The following is a 23,191-nucleotide window of genomic DNA, read 5'->3' as shown; positions in this document are numbered from 1 at the left end:
TTAAATACATTGCACCCTGCCCTGTGAGCTGTATAGGGCCTATCCAAAGTGTGACTTATATGTATTAGGAAGGAAGAGTTAAGCCTGGGAAAAGGTCTATAGTCCCAGGTCAATGTGGCAGTTTAAAATCACACATACAGGCTGTAATGGCAGCTTGCAGACAGGTCTGCAAGGCTACCCAAGTGGGTGGCACAATGAGTGACGCAGGCCCACTAATAGCATTTAATTTACAGGCCCTGGTTACATGTTTAACTGCTTTACTAGGGACTTACGAGTAAAATAAATACGCCAGAAGGGGGATAAGCCATTGTTACCATGTTTTAAGGAGTGAGCACTGGTTCTCTCCTGCAGTGACAAGGACTGGACTTGTCTCTATATCCCTGCAACCAAGAATCTTCAAGAGCATGCTCTGTTTTTCTGCAGTCCCACGGTGACTGCCTGTAACTTACCTGCTACAGCACCTGGACTCTGCCATCTGTGATTCTACACTGCCAACTGGTGCTATCCCAGTCTTGGAGCCTTGGTATTGGTCTTAAAGTGCTCTGACTTCTGTGGTTGTCATCCGAACCGCCGCAAAGCAACACAAAGCCTTCCAAAGGAATGCTGCGCAGGCCACGCACCAGGATTTAAGATACTATGGCCCATATTTATACTTGTTTAGCACCGCATGTGCATCATTTTTTGACATAAAAGCAGCGCAAACTTGCAAAATACAAATTTATTTTGTAAATTTGCACCGTTTTTGCGTCAAAAAGCGGCGCAAATGCGGCGCTAAACAAGTATAAGTATGGGCCTATGTTCGGCAGGCCCAAGTGGGCTACTGTGGCCAGCCCACGCTCCATTGTGGTCGGCCTGAACTTGTGACTTTGTCCAAGTCCAGTGTGACCAGATAACCACGTTGATGCTTTTCGCTTCTATGCGCTATTTTCACCCAAATATTAAAAATTGCAAATCTCATGATCTGCTTATTGGCTTGTTTAATTTGGTCTTGTTTTAATCAGATAAATATTATCTATTTTTCTAAACTAGTGTTGAGTCTTTTTGTGGTGTCTTTCACTGTGTTACAGTAATTAAGTGCTGCACAAATTCTTTACACATTGTTTCTTAAGTTAAGCCTGATTGCTCTGTGCCAAGCTAGCAGTGGGTGAGCACAGGTTAATTTAGGTTATGGGAGAGTAAAACTAAATTACAAACCACAATTAATTATCAAGGGAATGATATTCCTCAAATGCCATATCGCTATAGATATCCATAAACATTGTTTTGTATGTCATATAGTACCACAACTATAGAATGCACGGTTTGGGCTACATATACTAGATGACAAAAATAAATGTTTTATCAACAATATATAGTTTTATTTAATTCATTTATAAAACCTCTTTCCCACACCTCCCCCATCCCTTCAGTCTCCTTGGGCCCGACTCTGCAGGTCCCAACCTGGCACCTCAGCCACAACATCGGCGGGACCAGTGGTGCCAGTAGTCACTGGAATATGGAGTGCACCAGGCAGTAGGGCAGCCAGTGTAGCAAGGAGCCAGAGCACGGACAGTCCCCCACCTGTCAAGCATAAAAAGTTGGACAGTGACCGGCGGGAGAGGGGAAAGAAATCAGCCACCAAAGCCGCTCCCAGGGGTACAGTTGGGAGTGTGGAGACAGCTGCGACACCATCCAAGGTGGGGAAGGGGCACATTAAAACCGGCAAGTCTGGGAAGATCAGCACGGCGGACAAGACCGCCAGCAGCCCCGCTGCCCAGGAGAAGACCGCCAGCAGCACCCCCACTGCCCAAGACAGAACCGGCAACAGCAGCCCCACTGCCCAAGACAGAACCGCCAGCAGCAGCCCCACTGCCCAAGACAGAACCGCCAGCAGCAGCCCCACTGCCCAAGACAGAACCGCCAGCAGCAGCAACGCGGCCCAAGACAGAACCGCCAGCAGCCCCACTGCCCAGGAAAAGACCACCACCAGCTGAACCGCTGCCCAGGACACCGCCGCCAGCAGCACCGCAGGCCAGGAGACTGCGCCAGATGCACCGCAGGCCAGGACAAGACCGCCACCTGCAGAACCGCTGCCCAGGACACCGCCGCCAGCAGCACCGCAGGCCAGTGAGCGCCAATGATTCCCACGCTACTGAGGCCCCCACGGGCAGGATAAAGCACTCTGGGCACCAAGCCCCCTCCAGAACCAGTGGAGATTCACATCCACTACCTCAGTCCTTGGCAGGATGAAGCACTCTGGGCACCAAGCCCCTTCCAGAACCAGTGGAGATTCACATCCACTACCTCTGTCCTTGGCAGGATGAAGCACTCGGGCACCAAGCCCCCTCCAGAACCAGTGGAGAAAGGCATCCACTTGAGAGACTGTGGCTTTGCACTCCCCAGGATTGAACAGTGGGCAAACCACCCACTGTAGAGACTTGAGAGACTGTCTGTTGTATCCTATATTGTGCCGGGATAGTTGTGCCTCTCCTGACACCCGCAGTTGGGTCATTATAGAGAAAAGTAACCCAGTTTATCCACAATCCTCCAAGACCATACGCCTCATGACCTCAAACAGGAAGCACCAACTCACAGAGTCAAAGGCCTTTTCAAGGTCCTTGGCCATCAGCAATGTCTCCTGTTGTGTTTGTATCTCTGGGTGGTAGAGGATATGGAGCAATCGTCATAGATTGAAGAAAGTGGCATGGGCCTGTACAAAGCCGTTGTGGACTTCATGTATCAAGGTCTCCATATGAAGAAGTAAGTGAAGAGCTTAGACCTCATTGGGGACTTTGAAGACCATGTGTAGCATGGTTGGGTGCAAAACACAGTAACAGGCACGCCTTTCAGTATGGTCTTGGAAGCAGGATTACAATTGCTTCCTAGGTGGAGTCCAGTAGGATTCCTCGCTTCAACGAGTAGGCATACAGTGTCTCCAGCCTCAGAGCCAAGGTCCCTGTGTAAGTGGAGTAGAACCCGCAGGGAGTCCATTAGGGCCTGGAGTTTTCCCCGTGGCCATTCCTTAATCTCCAGTGCAGTGACTGTGCCGCCCAATTGCGCCTGAGCCTCTCAGGAGAGCACTCTCAATGGTAATCGCTATAGAAAGGCAGCCTGTACCCCCGGTGGAGGAGCAACAGGCTCCCCATACAATGCTTCATAATATTCCCTGAACGAAGTGTTGATGTCCTTAGGGAAGTACAACAACTGTCTGTCTTCCATGAGGATCTATGTATTAGGTGTTCCTCTACATTTGGGCTTAATGAGCCAGGTGAAGAGTCAATGTGGACGGTCCTCCTCCTCGTGTGCCCTAGCGATTTTTTGCTTATGATCATGGCATCGTAAGCATTCCATGATCGCATCATATTGTTTCCTGGCTTCCTGAAGGCGGGCAGTAGTGGTCCCATCTCCTCCCTGCGCATATCTAGTTCATGAATTACACTATTCAGGGATTGAAGTTCTCTATTTAACTCCCCCTGGACACCTATCGTTTGGCTTATACAATGGCCCTGAACCACAACTTTAAAGGCCTTCCACTCAACCAAACTGGGGGACGCAGAACCTTGATTGAGTTCAAAGAACCTTGTGATGGCCTCTCCCGAGGAATCCTGGAAACAAGCATCTTCAAGAGAAAGTGAATCGAGGGGTCATTGGGGGACCTGCAGACGGGTCCGCCATCGGCTAAAAGCCCAACTATAAGGGACTAAGGTCTGACAATGTGCGTCCCAAGTATTCGGTAAAGGTGACATTTTGACTAAGCCTGTGGGAGCATACAATTTTCTCATGCCAAATGTGTAATTGATAAATGTGCGAGTAATATTAGTAGTCTTGTTCTTCCCCATGTAGTATCCTCCAGGAGTCTGTCAGGCCCCAAATGTCCAACCAGTCTCGTAGTCCCTCTGCCAGTCTGGGGCAGTCACCCCCAGTCATGGGGGAGTCGAGTGGTCAAGTATTACATGAGCTACACAATTGAAGTCTCCCCCAAGGAGGAGATCATCTGACACCAGGGGTACCATCACTGCTGTCAGGGAACAGAAGAATGTCAGCTGCTCCTGGTTGGGGGCATAAATGCTCCCCAGCGTGATTTCCTTACCCAGTAATCTACCTTGTACCAATTCATAAAGGCCCTCTTTATCAATGGATGAGCTCAAAAGGTATTCCCGCCCTGATCCAGATGAGGGTCCCTCTTGCGAAAGCCAAGTGGGATGTGGCATATAATTAGCCTTACCACCCACACTTAAATGCAACACCTCTCCCTGCAGGATGTGGATTTTCTGCAGCATGGCAATTCCGAACTCCTCTACGTCACAGGTGTCAGTGTATATTGTGGTGCTTAGAAGCCGAACCCATCCCCTAGATATTCCACATCAGGACCTTATTGCACGGCGGTGGGACTGCATCTAGCCCAGCTTGAAAGACTCCCCTCTTGTGCTCCCGACCTCTACCAGGGATCCCCTCCCCAATACAAGCAAGAACTTGGACCTTGAGACAAACAATAAGCCTCCCAACCAAGAACTCCTTCACTCCAGAGCAGACCAGCAACAGCTGGCCACCCAAACCTGTAACAAGAAATCATTGTCAGTAGGGTGCCTCCTCCAATTTCCTGGCAAGACTAAGGGGGTCATTACAACCCTGGCGGATGGTGTTAAAGCGGTGGTAAGACCGCCAACAGGCTGGCGGTCTTTTTGTGAGTATTATGACCATGGCGGTTACGGCCATGGTCATCCGCCGCTTCTCCGTTCCGCCTGCCAGGTCAGAGACGACCGCTGGGCTGGAGACCTGGGTCTCCAGCCCGGCGGCTGTTGTAGGAGGCTGGACTGGCTTGTAGTGAGTACCAAGGGGTACTTGCACCTTGCACCAGGCCCAGTTATCCCTTATTAGTGTATAGGGTGTCTAGCAGCTTAGGCTGATAGATAATGGTAGCTTAGCAGAGCAGCTTAGGCTGAACTAGGAGACGTGTGAAGCTACTACAGTACCACTTAGTGTCATATGCACAATATCATAAGAAAACACAATACACAGTTATACTAAAAATAAAGGTACTTTATTTTTATGACAATATGCCAAAGTATCTTAGAGTGTACCCTCAGTGAGAGGATAGGAAATATACACAAGATATATATACACAATAGCAAAAATATGCAGTATAGTCTTAGAAAACAGTGCAAACAATGTATAGTTACAATAGGATGCAATGGGGACACATAGGGATAGGGGCAACACAAACCATATACTCCAAAAGTGGAATGCGAACCACGAATGGACCCCAAACCTATGTGACCTTGTAGAGGGTCGCTGGGACTATTAGAAAATAGTGAGAGTTAGAAAAATAACCCTCCCCAAGACCCTGAAAAGTGAGTGCAAAGTGCACTAAAGTTCCCCTAAGGACAAAATAGTCGTGTTAGAGGAATAATGCAGGAAAGACACAAACCAGCAATGCAACAACTGTGGATTTCCAATCTAGGGTACCTGTGGAACAAGGGGACCAAGTCCAAAAGTCACAAGCAAGTCGGAGATGGGCAGATGCCCAGGAAATGCCAGCTGCGGGTGCAAAGAAGCTTCGACTGGACAGAAGAAGCTGAGGTTTCTGCAGGAACGAAAAGGGCTAGAGACTTCCCCTTTGGTGGACGGATCCCTCTCGCCTTGGAGAGTCGTGCACAAGTGTTTTCCCGCCGAAAGGACGCCAACAAGCCTTGCTAGGCGCAAATCGTGCATTTGGCGTTTTTGGACGCTGCTGGGGCCCAGGAGGGACCAGGAGGTCGCAAATTGGACCTGAAGAGAGAGGGGACGTCGAGCAAGACAAAGAGCCCTCACTGAAGCAGGTAGCACCCGGAGAAGTGCCAGAAACAGGCACTACGAGGATGCGTGAAACGGTGCTCGCCGAAGTTGCACAAAGGAGTCCCACGTCGCCGGAGACCAACTTAGAAAGTCGTGCAATGCAGGTTAGAGTGCCGTGGACCCAGGCTTGGCTGTGCACAAAGGATTTCCGCCGGAAGTGCACAGGGGCCGGAGTAGCTGCAAAGTCGTGGTTCCCAGCAATGCAGCCCAGCGAGGTGAGGCAAGGACTTACCTCCACCAAACTTGGGCTGAAGAGTCACTGGACTGTGGGGGTCACTTGGACAGAGTCGCTGGATTCGAGGGACCTCGCTCGTCGTGCTGAGAGGAGACCCAAGGGACCGATGATGCAGCTTTTTGGTGCCTGCGGTTGCAGGGGGAAGATTCCGTCGACCCACGGGAGATTTCTTCGGAGCTTCTGGTGCAGAGAGGAGGCAGACTACCCCCACAGCATGCACAAGCAGGAAAACAGTCGAGAAGGCGGCAGGATCAGCGTTACAGAGTTGCAGTAGTCGTCTTTGCTACTATGTTGCAGGTTTGCAGGCTTCCAGCGCGGTCAGCAGTCGATTCCTTATCAGAAGGTGAAGAGAGAGATGCAGAGGAACTCGGATGAGCTCTTGCATTCGTTATCTCAAGTTTCCCCAGAGACAGAGACCCTAAATAGCCAGAAAAGAGGGTTTGGCTACCTAGGAGAGAGGATAGGCTACTAACACCTGAAGGAGCCTATCAGCAGGAGTCTCTGACGTCACCTGGTGGCACTGGCCACTCAGAGCAGTCCAGTGTGCCAGCAGCACCTCTGTTTCCAAGATGGCAGAGGTCTGGAGCACACTGGAGGAGCTCTGGACACCTCCCAGGGGAGGTGCAGGTCAGGGGAGTGGTCACTCCCCTTTCCTTTGTCCAGTTTCGCGCCAGAGCAGGGGCTAAGGGGTCCCTGAACCGGTGTAGACTGGCTTATGCAGAATTGGGCACCTCTGTGCCCAACAAAGCACTTCCAGAGGCTGGGGGAGGCTACTCCTCCCCTGCCTTCACACCATTTTCCAAAGGGAGAGGGTGTCACTCCCTCTCTCAGAGGAAGTTCTTTGTTCTGCCATCCTGGGCCAGGCCTGGCTGGACCCCAGGAGGGCATATGCCTGTCTGAGGGGTTGGCAGCAGCTGCAGAGAAACCCCAGGAAGGGCAGTTTGGCAGTACCAGGGTCTGTGCTACAGACCACTGGGATCATGGGATTGTGCCAACTATGCCAGGATGGTATAGAGGGGGCAATTCCATGATCATAGACATGTTACATGGCCATATTCGGAGTTACCATGGTGAAGCTACATATAGGTAGTGACCCATATGTAGTGCACGCGTGTAATGGTGTCCCCGCACTCACAAAGTTCAGGGAATTGGCTCTGAACAATGTGGGGGCACCTTGGCTAGTGCCAGGGTGCCCTCACACTAAGTAACTTTGCACCTAACCTTTACCAGGTAAAGGCTAGACATATAGGTGACTTATAAGTTACTTAAGTGCAGTGTAAAATGGCTGTGAAATAACGTGGACGTTATTTCACTCAGGCTGCAGTGGCAGGCCTGTGTAAGAATTGTCAGAGCTCCCTATGGGTGGCAAAAGAAATGCTGCAGCCCATAGGGATCTCCTGGAACCCCAATACCCTGGGTACCTCAGTACCATATACTAGGGAATTATAAGGGTGTTCCAGTAAGCCAATGTAAATTGGTAAAAATGGTCACTAGCCTGTCAGTGACAATGTGGAAAGAAATGAGAGAGCATAACCACTGAGGTTCTGATTAGCAGAGCCTCAGTGAGACAGTTAGTCACTACACAGGTAACACATTCAGGCACACTTATGAGCACTGGGGCCCTGGGTTACCAGGGTCCCAGTGACACATACAACTAAAACAACATATATACAGTGAAAAATGGGGGTAACATGCCAGGCAAGATGGTACTTTCCTACAGCTGTCACAATACCGCCGCCGGTATTTCGACCCGGCGTACCGCCGTGGATTTCCAGCGGTAGGAACCGCCATGAAATCCATGGCGGTAAGCACTATCAGTGCCAGGGAATTCCTTCCCTGGCACTGATAGGGGTCTCCCCCACCCCAACCCCGACTCCCTCCCCTACACCCCTCACCACCCCTGCCACCCCCCAAAGGTGGCAGGGCCCCCCTCCCCACCCCGACCCCCAACATCACAGCACTCACACACACACGCAGGCACCACCAACACACACACGCACACACTCTGACATACATGCCTACATCCACACACTCAGTCAGACACGCACACCCATATACAGACATGCACGCACACATCCATACAGACATACACGCACTCATTCCCAAAAACACACAACACCCCCGCAAGCATACACACACTCACACACCCCCTCTACATACACAGACACACACCCCCATGCACCCACACAACACACAACACCCCCTCCCCTAACGGACGATCGACTTACCTGTTCCGTCGATCCTCCGGGAGGGAACGGGAGCCATGGGGGCTGCTCCGTCGACACCACACCGCCAACAGAACACCGCCGCGCCGAATCACAGGATGCGATTCGCTGGGCGGTGTTCTGTTGGCGTGGCGGTGGAGGTGGAGCAACCTCCACTTCCCCGCCGCCTGCCAGTATGGCTGTTGGCGGCTCTCCGTCGGAAAAAGGACAGAGAGCAGCCAACAGTCATAATACGCCGAGCGGAAAACCGCCACTACTGGCGGTCTTCCACACGGCGGTCCCTCAGCGGTCTTGTTCAAAGACCGCCGAGGTTTTAATGACCCCCTACATGTGTGAGGGGTAAGCCATATAGGGTAGGCATGTCAGTGCCCATGCGAGTCTCACAAATGATGACCAGCCCGGAGTCCATTAGGGAGGCCATATGGTTTAGATGGTGTCCCTAGTCCAAATTCCCAGAGTGTATTGAAGTAGTATTTACAAGTGACCTCCCCGGGTTGAGATCCGTTTCAGGTCTCCTCTCCCCTGCAACAGGGACATCTCCTCAGTTCACCATTAGTTCGCAGTCTGCAAGGACTTTCAGATCAAATTATCTACTGACTGCGGGGTCACCAAGGGTAATGTGATCTCATCTTCCAAAGGCACCAGACTCTGAGTGCAATGACTGTCGGTCTGAAGGCATCTCAGTGCCAGATTCGGGATCCTGAATTACCACATTTGAAGCCACTGAATGGAGGGCAGCTGCTTTTTCCTGTTTGGTTTGGGAAGGGAACGGCGTTTTGAGGGGTCAACCGCCTGGTGTCTTCTGTGACCGTTTCTGAGGTTTGTATCTGGGTGTCCCCCCCCACATTTGGCCGCTGGCAAGGTGGTTCCTATTTTATATGACTCCAGACATTCCTGGGCCTGGCCCAGGTCTTCGCAGAAATGTCTTGTCATGTAGGATGATTCTAAGCTTCGCAGGGAACATCAGGGAGTACTGCAGGCCTTCTTCCCTGAGGGCTTTCTTCACTTCCTGGAACAAGGAGCATTTTGCCTGCACCGCCGTGATGTAGTCTGAGAACAGACACCTTACTGTTGTCCACCGTGTAAGGACCTTCAGTTAGTGCCTTCTGGAGTATGGTGTCTCTGCCACGGTAATGTAACAGCTGCTCCACCAGTGGCCTTGGTGGGAGGGCTGGTGCTGGCAGTCAGATTGGTATTTTATGAACACGTTCAAAGACAAAGAAGAAGGTAAGGCTGTTTGGAGACACCTCTGTCTGGAGCCATCAAGATATACCACTATGTCCTCTCAGGAGCTGTGGTAAGGAGTCGGGTGTTCCTCTGGCCCAGCCAGCACACCTTTCCTCTTAGTTCTTGGTTTCCCCATTGTTTGATTGAGTCTGGTCCCTTATATTGCTCTGACCTGTTAATCCTCCGGGTGGGTAAGTCTGTCTCAATAGCTTGTCAGGGTTCATGCCTCGTGGGGGAAGGGAAGAGGAAGGATGGCACCTCTCAGTGCAGGTTGCCCCAACTCCAGTCTGTGCTACCACCTTCAGTAACAATAGCCAGGTAAGTGCTCTTCTGCCCAGGAGGGGTGACTCACCAATTCTGTCGGGACCTGCAGTGCCTGTGACTTCTGAACAGCTCCGGAGGGCCTCAGGTGAAGAAGGCACAGCCATTCACAGGGTTCTCATTTATGGTGGGCATAGGCGTGTGTACTTCTTTTGGCAACCCTCCATAGCTCCCTGCAGGGGTAAGTGAATCTTGTTACCTTTGGGGCCCGAATTACAGCAATAGGCCTGCCAGAGTCCACTTATAAGTACAGTTTGTGACGGGTTGCAATTCACTCCCTCCTGAGAGCCTGTGACTGCATTGATCGCAGTCGGTAGTCACCAGGGCGCCCGCTGATAGTCCCCGCACTCCAGCTCTGTGTAACTCAAGTTTGCAGAGTTTTCTGTTATCTGCATCATCGTCACCTTAGCGTGGGGGTTGTTACCTCCAGTTATCCCTCTTTAGGGCCGTGCCATACTCTTCCCCGGGTCCTGCCTCTCCCTCAGTCCATTCTCATGGAGTGGCGTGCACGCAACGGCAGGCCTACCTGCTCACTAGGATCTTCCTTGAGTCTCGCCCATACCGTTGCAGGCTCCGCTCTCACAGCTCCTCCATGTGTCGAGCTACAGCTCACCGCCTCAGGCCAGCTAAGCTCCTTGCTGTCTCATCTCCAACCCACACCGCCAGGAGTTACTAATCAGTGTTTCGGGTCCGCTCGACCCGTGTGGGGAGCAGAACCAAACCAGTCGGGCCCCTCCTTCCATTCTTAAGCTCTGAAGGGCTGTTGCTGTTCCCTCAAGTGGCTCAACTGCTTCTCTCTTTTGTGGCAGGGCCACCGCAGCCTGTCCGCTCTGCTTTGGCTCCTTAGAGATTTCAGGCACCACCCATCCTCTTAGCCACTGGGCCTCCAGGGCCCTAGTGGGTAGGACGGGCAAATCTGGAGGCAACAGAGTTATAAGTTGCCTTTCCAAAGCTGCCCAGGCAGGTCATCAACAATTGGTTGGGGACCGCCTGGTCTGGAACCCCACCTAGTGCACAATGACTGAGGATAAAACAAAGGCTGGCGCAGAGCAATAGTATCATGCATCCGCCTTCTTTAGTGCAGCCAGAATGTACACCATTTATATTGAATTCATTAAGTTTTCAGAGAAAGAAGCTGCATAACGTATTAGGCAAATAGATCAAGAAAACATGTCCACTGTGTTTAAAGTTATCGACATTGGAATGCATACGCTTTCTAAAAGAGTGTACTCAAGTGAATCACATTTTGTCATTAGCCCTAGGCCTCCTGAAAGGAGATCTGAATTTATTACAAAATGGGCAGGCTCAGTTAAGGGCAATTATACAACTAAATTGGTCACTACAAACACTAAAATCAGGTTTCATGCCTTAGTAACTTCTCAATGAATCAGCCCTGTTTGAACCATATAATTTGGTGCTCATACAAAAAATAATGGCTTATTAAGTATAGAGCAATTTGAAGATGAACCATTTGCAGTCAGTGGTACTCCACTTATTAACTGGCTCATGCACGGTATTATTTAATTTCCCATGACAAGACTTAATTTTCATAACTATCAAAAATGTATCTTTTGGTTTGTATGAAACTATGCACAATTCACAGTTGTTCCATTCATTGAAGTTTCCTTTTTCACACGTCTGTTTTAAGTAAAAATGGGGCTAGCGAGTCATTACTGGAGGCGGCAGCGGTGGCACCACACGTGGCAGGAGCCCTTTAAAAACTGCTACGCGCTCCCGCAACCGCGGGCAGCGCGTCTTTACTGGAGGCGGCGGCGGCACCACACCGGGCAGGAGCCCTTTAAAAACTGTTACGTGCGCCCGCAACCGCGGGTATCGCTTCATTACTGGAGGCAGCGGCACCACACGGGGCAGGAGCCCTTTAAAAACTGCTACGCGCTCACGCAACCGCGGGTAGCGCGTCATTACTGGAGGCGGCGGCGGCACCACACGGGGCAGGAGCCCTTTAAAAACTGCTACGCCCCCGCAACCGCAGGACGCGCCCGGGCCAAGGGTGGGCCCGTCATCGCCCGTTAGAGGCTGGGCTGGGCCACCCCTCTTTCATCTGCAGTGAAGGGTGACTATTTATACATTTATTATATATTGGGGATCATTTTGGAGCCTTCTTAGTGGATCTAGTGGGCTTCTAATATTTTAATTTTTTTTGTCTGTTTTGTTTGTTATTTCGTTATTGAAGCATTTTGTTAAAATGGGCAGGAAAAGAGGTCTGTTAACTGGGCCCATGGGAGGGGGTGGTGGCGGCAGTAGACAGGGGAGTTGCACCACCACATTGGACTCCTTCCTTGCAAGAGCTGTCGGGGTCGTAACGAAGGAGATTGATCTGGCAGAAAGGAGGTTATCCATGGAACTGGAGGACTGGCGTCTGGCCCCAATAGATAGTGGTCCTCGTGAGGTTGTGGATGTGGAGGTGACTTATCCGGGGGGATACCAAGGTACTGTTATGGTTGATGTTGAACCTGCTCAAATTGAGCTAATAGAGACTACAGAGGGTTCTGGTGGCCAAGGCCCTTCCAGAAGAAGCAAAATACTTTTATTATCTTCTCCCCCGGCCTGCCCCCTGGATAAATGTAGCCCCCCCGAGGAAAAAAAAGGTCTTAAAGAAATCGATTCCCAAGTCGAAAACATCCCTCTTGGAACTTCCTAAGGGTACGAGTAATGACCCTGCTCCTTGCCAGCTGCTGGGTTGTGATGTTACTATTTTATTGTCAAAATTTCGTGAAATGATCCAGGAGATTTTATCCCCCGTTGTGGCGAAACTATCGGCCATAGAAAAGGCAGTTTCTCTGATATCTGTGCAAGGAAGTCAGGGGAGGCATTGTGTAGGTGGATGTGTGGCCCCGACCAGGCAATCCCATCCTTGTGAGGAGTTTCTCCTGCCGGAGGGCGTTGCAGGGCCATTGGGGCCTCTGGGAAAATCATCTCAGCTATTGGTTAATTCTGGAAATTCTGGGGGCCAGGGCGCTCATGCTGAGGTTGCGCCGGCTGCACTGACTTCTATATTAAGGGCGGATAGGACTGTCTAGCTGTAGTAGGCAGCCTGATCATGAAATTGTGGTAGCGGGGGGGCTGACCCAACAGCTGGTTGGGAATAATATTCTGAATCTCCCGACGGCCAGGCCTGCATTGACCTGTTTGGATCTCCCCCCAGCTTGTGCCCCCTATGTGGTGGGACTGACAAATGTACCTGCTCTTGCCCCTGGGGTAACTGAGTCCACGGCCCAACTCACAAACAAGGCTGGATATTGGTTGAGTAAGAACTGTGATTTCTCATGTAAGGATTTCAATGATATTCTGTTTGCCAGAAGAATTGGATGGATTGGGCCCAAAAATAAGGTGGCGGATGAAGATTGTGTTATTATAAATGTTAGATACCCAGCCCTGAGTCAAAGGCTCCTTTCTACCTACCACCCTGCTGTTTTTAGACCTGGTACAATTGGTATGGTCCCTTTGGGTTATTTTTATGACCACATGCGATTGAGTGCAGGGGTGTTTCCAGGTTCTGGTAGGTTTCCCCCCGGGTCAGAACAATCACCAGGCAACCAGCAGAAGAACTGTCACTAACAGTAATTTATCCTTGGAAGGGGTGGACTGACAATGCGCCAAGACCCTGGCTATACGGGAAGAGGTGCCCCCACAGTGTAAACTTATCTCATGGAATATTGCGGGCTATGATGCCAAGTTATTTGATCAGGCGTAGATTAGGTGTGTGACTAATTTTGATGTGATCATGCTTCAGGAAACCTGGTCAGAGAGGTTGTCTGTGTGGGATGGGTATAACAGATTTGTAATTCCAGCTGTGAAGTCTCTTGGTGGCCGCTCAAAAGGTGGCTTGGTTACCCTAATCCGCCTCTCTAAGATAGTGGGTGCTTTTCAAATTAACTGCAATCACCAAGGTATATTGCTGGTATGGGTAATTTTCTCTAATAATTTTAATATTTTACTGGTTAAATTTTATAACGCTGTGTGGGATATGGGATGCCAAATTGGGGCCCTGTTTTCCGTTCTTCAGGTTTTACAATACAGAATGGAGGAGATGGGGTTAGAATTCTGTGCTATTGTCTCTGGTGACTTTAATGGTAAGCTGGGGAGGCTCAGTACTGTGGTTAATCCCTTTATTTTTGACTGTGAGGATTATTCAGTGGATGGCCTGCAGGATTCCAGAGGCAGGGTTCTAATCAAGGAACTCAGGAAGATGGGCCTTCTGAATGTGTGTGATTTAGAAGCTGTAGGCACTCATCAACTCCCAACCTATGTGGGAAGAGGATCTGAATCCACTATTGATTATATCTTTATGTCTCCACCTATGAAGGACCTGGTGACTGGGGGGGAGGTGCTGGGGGAGAGTTTCAGTGATCATAATCCCCTTATAGTATCCTTTACACTCCCTGGGGCCCTTCGTAATTTAGGACGAGGTAGGCCGGTAGTAGTGGAGATAAAGGACCAGGGTAGGCGGCTTGGGTGGAATCAAGTGGATTCCCCAAAAGTTGTAGAAAGGGTGGTGGGGGTAAATGTACATTTATTTATGGACACACTCTTGACAGAGGCTCCTAATCCTAAAACTGTTATGAATGCAATAACAATAGTAAATGCAGCAGTGAGAGATTGCCTTTTTACAGCAAGCAGCCAACCTAGTAAACGTAATTGTGGTTGGTATGATAAGACCTGCTATGTATGCTGAAGATGGCCACTAAGAAACATCCTAGAGATTGGGTCCTCGTAAAAGAAGCTAGAATGAAATATAAGAGGGCCCTGAGGGATAGCAAGATAAAACATATAGATAAAGCCTGGGAAGAGTTAGAACGTGCCATAGCTCTGAAGGATCCTGGCCTGTTTTTGAGAGTGGTAAATAGAGGTTCCTTTGGAACAGATACATCTGAGGGCCTTGGCTGTAACATCGCCCCGGATGCATGGGTAATTCACTTTCGTAGTATTTTTTAGGGTTCTCCCCTAAGAAATAACCGGGAGAACGAGTATGAGATGACTCCCAACCTAGCAATTAGGTTTTCGCTCCAGGAGGTTATGGATGCGATACAGAGTAGTGTGAGCAATAAAGCTCCGGGCCCGGATTCGATCCCTATGGACTAGTATAAAGCGAACCCCCAGTTATGGGCACCTGTTCTCTTAAATGTCCTTAATGCAGCAGTTACTGTGGGTATCCCTGCCTCTTGTATTGTCCCAGTGTTTAAAAAGGGCAACCGAAATGATCCTAAGTCCTACCGCCCAATTTCTCTACTGGATTCTTCGGTGAAGAGCCTGGGACGGATTATTTTAAGGCGTCTGGAGTCCTGGATGATAGGGAATGATATCTTAAGCCGGGACCAGTATGGTTTTAGGGAAGGCCTTGGCACGCGAGATCAATGTCTCAACCTATTGATGCTGATTGGCAAATACATGCAGGCTAGGAAAGGTACGCTCTACCTTGCTTTTATGGATCTTAGCTGTGCCTTTGATAAGGTGAACCAGTCTATATTATGGGAAAGATTAAATCAGCTAGGGCTGGATCCTAATATTGTAGAGTTGCTCCGATATCTACATTCTGGGACGGTTGCTAACGTGAGGGTGGGGTTGAATGGGGAATGCTCAGAGGCCTTTAAGCTTTCAAGGGGTGTGCGCCAGGGGTGTGTTCTGGCTCCTACTTTGTTCCTTCTATATACAAATGGATTGTCTGATTTTCGGATGAAACACTGTAGGGATGTTCCAAAGGTGAATGGTACTGATATCCCTGTGCTAACGTACGAGGATGATGCAGTCCTCATGGCCCGTACTATGAATGGTCTCCGGGAAATAGTTAGAGCTTATGCCTCCTTTATGTCAGCTTTGGGTTTAGAGGTCAATTTTAAGAAATCTCATTTTATGGTGTGTGGAAGACCCCTGAGTACAGTGGGACAGCTAAGGGTGGAGGATCAAATTATTAGTAGGGTCCATGAGTTTCCGTACCTAGGGATTATTTTGGATGAGAAAGGATCTTGGAAACCCTGTATTGCCAGAAGGGGGTGCGCTTTTTCATGCAGCAGTTGGCGCAACTTTTGATTTTGCTGTAAGGGTAGGTAGTAAACCCATCAAGCCTTTGCTTGAAATTTATAGGCAGAAATGCCTCCCCGTCCTACTGTATGGTGCTGCATATTGGGGGTATGGGGACTCCCAAGCCCTTACGGTAGAAGAAAATCGGTTTTGTAGAAGGCTATTGGGAGTTGGACAAAATATACCTGGTTTTAGCCTTCATTTGGAGCTGGAGCTTGAGTTTGTCCAGGACACTATTCGGTTGGCTCCCCTTCTGCTATGGATCTCAATTTGGACTAACGAACAAGCCACTCTGAATAGGGATATCTTAAAGGATTGTCTGGCTTGTGACAATGTAAAGAATATTCCCTGGGTGATGCACATAAGGAAGATAGCTCGTGATCTGGGGCGGCCTGACTTGGTTGATTATCCTGAAGGCCTGACCAGGTGTGATGATAAATGGGCTAAGGAGAATTTTTTAAGAATCCAGAAGAACAGGAGGGAGGGGGAGGCCTTAGGGAAAAAATCGATCAGGGATTTCATTATGTTAAAGATGTGGGTAGGTCCTGAACGCTATCTCTTAGAGATAAAGGATGTGAGGGAAAGGTCTCTCATAACCCGTTTCCGTTTGGGGATCATTAGAAGTAATTTGTGTTTCCCGTTAGGTCAGTATGGGGACAAATGTATTAGACCCTGTGATGGGGTGTCCCAACAGACCTTGCCCCATTTTACTTTGTTTTGTGTTTTTTATGCACCATTCAGAACTCGTTTTTTATGACCTCTCCTAAGGCCCAAGGGTTTTGTGCAATATCGTCCTGCTTTTATGTGGCTGCAGATGGCCTCAGATGTATTGGTGTGGAAGGGGCTGGGATCATTCCTGAAGGGAGCTATTACTTGGCGTAATAATGTAGAGTTTTTATAATGAATTTTTCTATTTTATTGTTTCTATGCATGTGGTTATATATGTTTTTATTCCTGATGGGTGTTTTTATTATTTATGGTTTTATTGCTAATTTTAACAAATGTACTGGAGATTATTTATTGTAATGGATGAATTTTTTTTTTCATACCGAATAAAAGTTATTATTATTAAGTAAAAATGAAGATAACCCTGTGAACACCAGTACAGCAATTTGTAGAAATCCCCTTGAACATTCCCTTCTGTGTGATACCATATAATTGCACAGGATGTGTAACACTTTGATGCTAGAGTGAAGATACATTTTATCTGTTTTCCCATTGCATTCATGCCCAGACATCATGAACTTTTGAATAATGGCTCTTATATATTTTTAACAAATGCAGCATATATTTTTAACAAGTGCTGCTTGCTGTGGGTTGAAACCCAATCTGCCGTACATGATAACAGTTTCAGAAACAATACAGTGTTGTAGAAAGAACTTGTATCTTCTACACAGCAATATCATTAGGAAGATCCTTTGGCTTAATATTAGCATTAAATCTATGGGGCATATTTATACTTGTTTTGCGCCAAATTTGCATCAATTTTATTACGCAAGTTCAGTGCAAAACTAACTCCGTATTTATACTTTGGCGCTAGACCGGTCTAGCGCCCAATTTATGGAGTTAAAGTAATTTTTAGGACGTGGAAACCTACTGTGCGTCAATGCGATGCAAAGTAGGCATTCCCATACAAGAAATGATTCTATGTCCTTAGCGCAATATTTATCCACCCGTGCTAAAATCATGCACGGGGAGGAGGGGTCAAATAAGCCAGCTTTGCACCATTATTTAATGCCTGGGTCAGGACAGGTGTTAGGGGACCAGTGGGCCTATTTCCATGGTGGGCCATGTAGAAAGTTTGCTCCGTATATACTATTTCAAAGTAAGAAATAGTGTGCACAGAGTCCAAGGGTTCCCCTTAGAGGTAAGATAGTGGCAAAAAGAGATAATTCTAATGCCCTATTTTGTGGTAGTGTGGTCGAGCACACACTCAAAGACTTACTCCCGGCCAATAGATTTTTATATAGAACATATCTTTTCTTAGTTTATTTTAAGAACCACAGGTTCACGCTTTACAAGTAATACTTAAAATGAAAGGTATTTCACTCAGGTATTCAAGGAACTTTGAATAATCACAATAGCATGTACAGTTTTGACAGAAATGTCAATAAGCTATTTTAAAAGTGGACACTGTAAAAATCAACAGTTCCTGGGGGAGGTAAGTAACTGTTAAGTTCACAGGTAAGTAAAACACTTACAAGGTTCAAAGTTGGGTCCAAGGTAGCCCACCGTTGGGGGTTCAAGGCAACCCCAATGTTACCACACCAGCAGCTCGGGGCCGGTCAGGTGCAGATGTCAAAGTGGTGCCCAAAACACATAGGCTTCAATGGAAACAGGGGTGCCCCGGTTCCAGTCTGCCAGCAGGTAAGTACCCGTGTCCTCGGAAGGCAGACCGGGGGGTTTTGTAGGGCACCGGGGGGGACACAAGCAGGCACAGAAAGTACACCCTCAGCGGCACAGGGGCGGCCGGTTGCAGAGTGCAAACAGGCATCGGGTTTCAGATAGGAATCAATGGGGAGACCCGGGGGTCTCTTCAATGATGCGGGCAGGCACAGGGAGGGCTCCTTGGGGTAGCCACCACCTGGACTAGGCAAAGGTTCGCTTGGGGGTCGCTCCTGCACTGGAGTTCGGTTCCTTCAGGTCATGGGGGCTGCGGGTGCAGTGTTGGTTCCAGGCGTTGGGTCCCTTGTTACAGGCAGTTGCGGTCAGGGGGAGCCTCTGGATTTCCTCTGCAGGCATCGCTGTGGGGGCTCAGGGGGGTAAACTCTGGCTACTCACGGGCTCGCAGTCGCCGGGAAGTCCTCCCTGTAGTGTTAGTTTTCCGCAGGTCGAGCCGGGGGCGTCGGGTGCAGAGTGGAAAGTCTCACGCTTCCGGCGGGAAACGTGGGGTCTTTAAAGTTGCTTCTTTGTTGCAGAAAGTTGCAGTTTCTTGAACAGGGCCGCTGTTCTCTGGAACTTCTTGGTCCTTTAGATGCAGGGCAGTCCTCTGAGGCTTCAGAGGTCGCTGGTCCCTGTTGGATGCGTCGCTGTTGCAGTTTTCGTCAAAGTAGGGAGACAGGCCGGTGGGGCTGGGGCCAAATCAGTTGTCGTCTCCGTCTTCACTGCAGGGCTTCAGGTCAGCAGTCCTTCTTCTTCTTTAGGTTGCAGGAATCTATCTTCCTCGGTTCTGGGAGCTCCTAAATACTGGATTTAGGGGTGTGTTTAGGTCTGGGAGGGCAGTAGCCATTGGCTACTGGCCCTGAAGGTGGCTACACCCTCTTTGTGCCTCCTAACTGTGTGGAGGGGGCACATCCCTAATCCTATTGGGGGAATCCTCCTTCTACAAGATGGAGGATTTCTAAAAGTAAGAGTCACCTCAGCTCAGGACACCTTAGGGGCTGCTCCAGCCTTGCCACCAGAAGTGGGGGCAGTGGCCGGAGGGGCGGGCATCTCCACTAGCTGGGATGCCCTGTGGCGCTGTAACAAAGGGGGTGAGCCTTTGAGGCTCACCGCCAGGTGTTACAGTTCCTGCAGGGGGAGGAGAGAAGCACCTCCACCCAGTACAGGCTTTGTTCCTGGCCACAGAGTGACAAAGGCACTCTCCCCATGTGGCCAGCAACGTCTGGTGTGTGGCAGGCTGGCAAAAACTAGTCAGCCCACACTGGAAGTCGGGTATGTTTTCAGGGGGCATCTCTAAGATGCCCTCTGGGTGTATTTTACAATAAAGTGCACACAGGCATCAGTGTGCATTTATTGTGCTGAGAAGTTTGATACCAAACTTCCCAGTTTTCAGTGTAGCCATTATGGTGCTGTGGAGTTCGTGTTTGACAGACTCCCAGACCATATACTCTTATGGCTACCCTGCACTTACAGTATCTAAGGTTTTGCTTAGATACTGTAGGGGCATAGTGCTCATGCACATATGCCCTCACCTGTGGTATAGTGCAGCCTGCCTTAGGGCTATAAGGCCTGCTAAAGGGGTGACTTACCTATGCCACAAGCAGTGTGAGGTTGGCATGGCACCCTGAGGGGAGTGCCATGTCGACTTAGTCATTTTTTCCCCACCAGCACACACAAGCTGGCAAGCAGTGTGTATGTACTGAGTGAGGGGCTCCCAGGGTGGCATAAGACATGCTGCAGCCCTTAGAGACCTTCCCTGGCATCAGGGCCCTTGGTACCAGGGGTACCAGTTACAAGGGACTTACCCGAGTGCCAGGGTTGTGCCAGTTGTGGAGACAAAGGTACAGTTTAGGGAAAGAAACACTGGTGCTGGGGCCTGGTTAGCAGGGTCCCCAGCACACTTTCAAATCATAACTTAGCATCAGCAAAGGCAAAAAGTCGGGGGTAACCATGCCAAGGAGGCATTTCCTTACAGACCACCATGGAATAAGCCCACAGGTGACCTCCCCAGGCCCCAGTGACACCCCCACCCACACCAGAGGGACAGAATAGGATGGGGGACCCCATCCCAGGTACATATAAGTAAGTACAGGTAAGTATTTTTTTTAAGTGCCATTGGGGGCCCTGAAGTGGGCCCCCCTACCTGGCACAGGGTGCAATAGCTATGCTCAATGGACCCTGGTCCACTGGGCTGGCCACTGAGGTGGTGGGCATGACTCCTGTCTTTTCTAAGACAGTAGTCATGTGGTATGGATGGTTTTGCGTCAGAAAATGACGCTAGGCTGGTTAGAGTCATTTTTTTTTTACTCTAACCTGCCTAACCTCATTTTTTGGTGCAAAACCACCTTCTTCCATACTGCCAGCCCCACCCGGCTAACATAATTTTTTTTACGTTAGCCTACCCTTTGCACCGGCTTCCACCATTCCATAAATATGGTGCCCGGATAGTGCTCGGAAATGGTGCAAGCCGGTGCTAAACATTTTGGTGCAAAACTGCTTTGGTGCAGTTTTGCTCCAAAAAGTATAAATCAAGGCCTATGTGCTTTGGCAATTTAAACAAACTATTGTCTGTTCTGTTACAAAAAGAAATACCTTTAATTTCAGCGGTAGAAGCTTATAAACTGTAGACAGCTAGAACTGATGAGGAAATTCAGAGGCTGTTGTACATACAATACCTGTTGCATTATGCAGATATCATGCAAACAATATTTAATTTATCTGCAACAGCTGGTGTGGATCTTTTTAAGAACATTGAATCCTGTCTAGTGACTGAATTTAAAGCAGTATTTGGACCGATTAGGTAATTTTTTAATTTTCTGTTCTCCAGCCTTTGAGGGAGATTTCCAATCGTCATTCGCCAAATTGGCTGTGAGATCATCATCTTTCTTCTGTTCTGACAAGGAAAACAACAACATGAAAAACACGCATCCAGCTGAGCAAAGCTGCAGAGAAACTGACACACTACATGGGACATGCTTGGCTATCTGAACTCAGCAAGTACTGCATGCTCACTTTTTGTAAAATGGATGCTACACAAGTAAACCTGTGTTCTGGTACATAAACTCTCCGACTGAAATCATCCTGGACTTAAATCTGGAGCAGCCTCTGATGGCTTATCTCACTATGGAAATGATCATTCATTCTCTACATGAGCACCAGAAACAATGGATCTATCCCTTCTAAAGAATGCTGCCTATGACAGAGCAACATCATGGGTGCCACTTTTTGACGCAGCTTGTGATAAGTGGCTTGAGTTTCTGTTATCGTTTGAGCACCCTGAAGAGGAGCCACAATCACCATTGAGAGAATAAACCAAGCAACCAATTGTTGGTCCCTAAAATACACAGACCATTGACTATGAACATGCTCAACATGGTTTTCGTGAAGATCACACGAATGCAGCCTGAACTAACTATATGTTTTATAAGGCTCTTTAATTTCTCATTTTTTTATTTTTATTGCAAAATATTGATTTGGCCTATTGATATAATCACTAACACCTATAACACTCTAGATAGATCACAATAAAAGTGCAATTTATTTGAAACAACAGAAGACTTTGAAATATTCGTGCTTCACTGCTATATTTAGTATATATATCACTTCTGCTCTTTTACATACTTAATGTATTAACTACCTTCATGTTTGTGCTTCATTATATGCTTGATATTGAACGTGTTTTAATATAATTTACATACATATTTAAGTGTACATTTTATGTTATGTATTCTAGACCTTCGTAATTTGAGAGAATAGATTTTTTCCTACTGCTTATATAGGTCCCTATTGATTAGATATGCCCCAATGACGTCAATCAGATGTAGAAGCAGGGGATGACGTTAAGTCCCTAAGTTCTGACTCCATCTAATATAGGCCTTGACACATGAACGTCACCATCTTCCCTCTCAAACAGTGAAAGTCACCAACTTTCCTGATTTATGCATAACCATTGTCATGTCTGTTATTAGACACAGATGTAGCTTGACCTATTCTTTTTCAGAAATGTAAAGGGGTCAAGCCATTTGACTGATGACACAGATACAACTATCATTGCAACATTTGTATGTGTCACATGCCTACTTACCACCATGTCATAGTTCATTAAGAAAACATACAGACATAAACCCAAAATACTGTAGTCTGAATTAATGTCCTTTTATCATATATGTTTATAAGAACACGTCTAGGGTGCATACCGTGATGCACATAATCTGTGTCAGACATTCCTAAACTTATGTCAGAAATTCCAATTTGTGATGAGCTTTATGTGGTGATGTACCTTTTACATAACTTAGTATGCTATATTCTATATTCTACGTTCTGAGTTCTGGTGACTATTGAATGTTTGAGGGAGTTGGGCATGGGGATTCTAAGACTGACAGTTTCCTGATGCTAATTTGGGTTGTTTCAAATAAACCCCATCTACAGTCTGTGGCTTCGTGTGGTGATTTATGTACCAGATCACTACAATTTTAGCGACACGGAAGGTACTGCCCAGGATCCACATTCTGCGAAGGCCACCTGCAGAGGGCAGAGGACTGATCAGAAGATTGAGAGATTCATCAATCGAAGATCTGTGTTTCGTTAGGCCGTTGTGCACTGCGCTTGTGAAAAAACAAACAATAATTTTGAAGCAAGGACTGTGTAACTTTAGCTGTAATTTTGGCTCATCGCTCCTACTCTGCTGTTTAGACATGTACTCTATGCTCCCAAGTGCATTCTCCTTTTGAGCGAGATTCCAGGTGACAACCGCAATGCCACGTTAAACCAGCCGTGTTTCGCGCTCTAGTAGTTGAACCTTCTTAATTTCTGTGGTGCTGTTGGGTAACATGACGTCACACTGACCTCAGTGTTATCTGTGTGTGTGCATCTACAGGCACACAATGTGGGAGGTCATTTTGAATTGGAACTTCACCCAATTTGGGACTTCACCTAATTCAAGAAAAAA

At 48.3% G+C, this 23,191-nt stretch overlaps 1 long non-coding RNA gene across 2 annotated transcripts in view; it reads left to right on the top strand.

Moving 5' to 3' along the window:
• Positions 1-22,657, top strand: part of LOC138259863 (uncharacterized) — a 407,800-nt gene extending 385,143 nt beyond the window's left edge. For both annotated transcript variants that reach the window (XR_011198768.1, XR_011198769.1), the window contains one exon: positions 21,071-22,657. This is a non-coding gene — a long non-coding RNA (uncharacterized lncRNA). The remainder of the gene's footprint in view (positions 1-21,070) is intronic.
• The last annotated feature ends 534 nt before the right edge of the window (positions 22,658-23,191 follow it).

This window comes from Pleurodeles waltl, chromosome 9 (assembly GCF_031143425.1).
Source record: "Pleurodeles waltl isolate 20211129_DDA chromosome 9, aPleWal1.hap1.20221129, whole genome shotgun sequence".
Classification (NCBI taxonomy): Eukaryota; Metazoa; Chordata; class Amphibia; order Caudata; family Salamandridae; genus Pleurodeles; species Pleurodeles waltl.
Note: the sequence above shows the minus strand (reverse complement) of the source record. Positions and strands in the feature narration are given on the sequence as shown.